A 4,094-nucleotide genomic window follows, 5' to 3' on the forward strand; every position below is an offset into this window, starting at 1 on the left:
AACGCAGCCAAAAAAAAAAACAAAAGAAAAAGAATAAAATACTTAGAAACACATTTAACCAAGATAGTGAAAGACCTGTACACTGAAAACCATAAGATACTGATGAAATAAATTGAAAAAGACACAGATAAAAGGAAAGTTATCCTATGTTCATGAATTGGAAGAGTTTAATATTGTTAAAATGTCTGTACTACCCAAAGCCATGTAGAGATTCAATGCAATCCCTATCAAAATTCCCATGTTATTTTTCACAGAAATAGAGAATATGATCCTAAAATTCATATGGAACCACAAAGACCTTGAATAACCAAGCAATCTTCAGAGAAAACAAAGTTGAAGGCATCATACTTCTTGATTTCAAACTATATTACATTGTAATATAAAGTTATTGAATATAAAATTATAATAATCAAAACAGTATGGTACTGGCATAAAAGTAGACACATATACCAATGGGACAAGATTGAGAGCCCAGAAATAAACCCACATGTATACATTCAACTAGTATTTGCAAGGAAGCTAAGAATACCCAATGGGGAAAGAATAGTCTCTTCAATAAATGGTTTTGGGAAAACTAGATATTCAAATGCAAAACAATGAATTTGGACCCCTGTTTTTATCACTAACAAAATTAACTTGAAATGGATTGCATACTTAAACATAAGACCTAAAAGTGTAAAACTCCTAGGAGAAAACAAAGAGAAAAAGCTCTTTGACATTGGTCTTGGGAATGTTTTTTGGCTGTAACACCAAAAGCATAAGCAACAAAAGCAAAAGTTAAGAAGAAGAACATCAAACAAAAATTTCTGCACCGCAAAAGAAAAATTCAACAAAATGAAAAGCCAGCCTACTGTATGGGAGAAAATATTTGCAAACTATATCTCTTTTAAGGGGCTAATATCCAAAATATATAAGGAACTCTTTACAAGTCAATAGCAAGAAAACAAATAATATGATTAAAAAATGGGCAAAGAACATGAATAGACATTTTTCCAAAGAAGACATACAAATATAAGTACATGAAAAGGCACTCAGTGTCATTAATTATCAGGGAAATGCAAACCAAAAGCACCTCGAGCTACCACTTTACATCTGTTAAAATGGCAATTATCAAAAAGACAAGAGATAAGTGTTGGCGGGAATGTGAAACTAAGGGAACCCTTGTGTCGGTGGGGATGTAAATTGTTGCAGCCACTATGGAAAACAGTATGGGGTTCCTCCAAAAATTAAAAATAGAACTATGGTATGAACCAGCAATCCCACTTCTGGATATATACCCAAAGGAAATGAAATCACCATCCTAAATAGGCATCTGTACCTTCGTTACAGCGTTCGTTACAGCATTACTCATAATAGCCAAGCCATGGAAACAATATAAATGTCCTTTGACAGATGAACAGATAAAGGAAATGTGATATATATATATTATATATAATACATCTATAATATATAATATAGATACACACACAATGAAATATTATTCAGCCATAAAAAGAAGAAAATTCTGCTGTTTGCAACACATGGATGAAACTCGAGGGCCTTTTGCTAAGTGAAATAAGTCAGACAGAGAAAGATAAATGTTGTATGATCTCACTTACACGTATAATATGAAAAAGCAGAACTCAGAGAAGCAGAGAGCAGACTGGTAGTTGCCAGGGGTGGAGTGGCAGCGGGAAAGGGGAGATGTCGGTAAAAAGGTACAAACTTCAAGCTCTATGATGAATATGTTCTGGAGTTCTAACCAACAACATGGTGACTCTAGTTAACAATACTGTATTGTATTCTTGAAAGCTGTTAAGAATGTAAATCTTAAATGTCACACACAAAAAAAGTTATGTGAAGTGGTGAACATGTTAACTAAACTTGTGGTAATATACACACACGTATACAATACACATACAATATATACATGTATCAAATCAGCACTTCGCACACTTTAAACTTACACAATATTATATGCCAGCTATACCTAAATAAAGCTAGAAAAAATTAGGATTCATCAAACAAAAACCAAAAAATCTACTGCCCCAGTGCATATATATCTTATCAAATTGCAGCTTGCACCTGCCAGGTGAGGAAGTCAAGAAAGGCCTGTCCAACTACACAGAGAAGTGACTTATGTCTTCATAATATATGTTAAGGAAATGATGTTTACAATATAACTGTTTAAGGAAGCTTTAAATTTAAAAGAGAAAAGAGAAAAAGATACATAAAGACCATCACAAAAGACCAGCACAGTGGTTAAAGCATTTTGCAATTACCATAAAAGTACCTATTTTTTTCCTTTTTTACGAAAGAGTGCAGGCTATGTGTGTGTGTGTAAACTCAGAACTTATTCATCAACATCTGACACTATTTCTGGAATGGAGAGGTTGGGTGGGAGAGGGGGAGAAGGAAAGAGGAGGGAGAGACTTAATTGTTTAGATGCTCTAATTCTGGACCTATCTTCTAAGCAATTACAAACCACAGGAATTTAGGAGCAGCTCTTCTACTTCTGCTCTCCTCCTCTTGCCCACATTTCCCTCCTTGTTTGGTTTATAAGGAACAGCTATCCTAGTTTTCCCACTTCAAATTGCACATCAAAACAGGTCTGGGCAGGGTGCTCAGCAGTCCTGCAGATCTGTCTCTTGCTTCAACAGAGTTCGGATGAAACAGACCCAGCGACGCCCCTTGCTCCATCCTCTGACCACCCTCCAACCTTTTTTCCTTCGCAAACTTAGGAATCTGCCACTCAGCTATCCTTGGTCACCCAGACTAGCCAACACCATCTTTTGAGCCTAGCTCCGTATTACCAATAAACTTCTAGATTCGTCGGAATTATTCCACCAAGGTCAACATGCATCTGCGCGGGCCTCCTCCACCTACCTCTCTCTGGGCTTCTATTTCCACCGCGACGATGTGGCTTTGGAAGGCGTGGACCACGTTTTCTGTGAATTGGCCGAAGAGAAGCATGAGGGTGCCTAGCGTCTCTTGAAAATGCAAAACCAGCGAGGCAGCCACGCCCTCTTCCAGGACGAGCAGAAGGCGTCCCAAGATGAGTGGGTAAAACCCAGGACACGAGGGAAGCCACCATTCTCATGGAGAAGAACCTGAATCAGGCCCTCGTGGACCGGCATGTCCTGGGTTCTGCGCAGGCAGACCCCCACCTCTGTGACTTCCTGGAGAGCCGCTTCCCGGAGGAGCAGCTGAAACTCATCAAGAAGACGTTGATCACCTGGCTAACCTCCGCAGGCTGGCTGGTCCCCAGGCTGGGCTGGGCGAGTATCTCTTCCAAAGGCTCAGCTTCAAGCACGACTAGGAGCCGAAGCCCAGCGGCCTTTGAGAAGCCCCGATGGTATCAGGGCATCTGCCTGAAGCCTCTCTCTGCGGCCACTAGGCAGCATTGTAACCGCCCTGAGCCCTCTCCCAAGCCTTGGGTCAAATGGAAACAGTAAAGCATTTTGCAAAAAAAAATCCCAAACAAACAAAAAAAAAACCCAGATCTGGTTACTCATGCCCATACGTGCACATAAGCACATTTACCTGAGTATGTATTACCATCGAAAACTACACCATAATACGAAAGAAATTTTAGTTTTGCAGTTTTGATGATACCCTTAATTTAAACTACCTTGCACTCCACTTCTCACCCTGCCTAATTGTCCTTCCTTGCAAACCTAGACAACCTTTATTGTTTGTTTGTTTTAAGAAGAATATTTATGTGTGGTCTGCTGGGTTCCCCCAACTGCCGCAAAAAAAATTTTTTTAATAAAATAAATAAATAAATAAATAGGCAAACGGCTGAGCACAGAGTAGAAACAGGAAAGTGGTTTACTTGTTGAAACCTACTCTTCTACTCTTCATTCTTGGTTTCATTCTCCCCATGAAACCAAGAAGCAAGAGTTTGTGGTGGTTCCATCCATTTTTCCTAACACTTATTTTGACTTTTCGATGGAAAAGAAGACTATCAAATAGTCTATAAATAACTTTCTCTCTCTCTCTCATAATACTTTTATGATGAAAATTCTAGGCCAAAAACTGCAGTGAGTGAGAGCAAAGAAGAGAAAATCATGATTTTCAACCGACAGTGGAGCCGTGATAACATAACTTGAGAA

At 38.8% G+C, this 4,094-nt stretch overlaps 1 pseudogene; it reads left to right on the forward strand.

The window, feature by feature from the left end:
* The first annotated feature begins 1,683 nt into the window (after positions 1-1,683).
* Positions 1,684-3,298, forward strand: LOC132527687 (ferritin light chain-like; annotated as a pseudogene).
* Positions 3,299-4,094: the final 796 nt, after the last annotated feature.

Source organism: Lagenorhynchus albirostris, chromosome 1, assembly GCF_949774975.1.
Source record: "Lagenorhynchus albirostris chromosome 1, mLagAlb1.1, whole genome shotgun sequence".
Lineage (NCBI taxonomy): Eukaryota > Metazoa > Chordata > Mammalia > Artiodactyla > Delphinidae > Lagenorhynchus > Lagenorhynchus albirostris.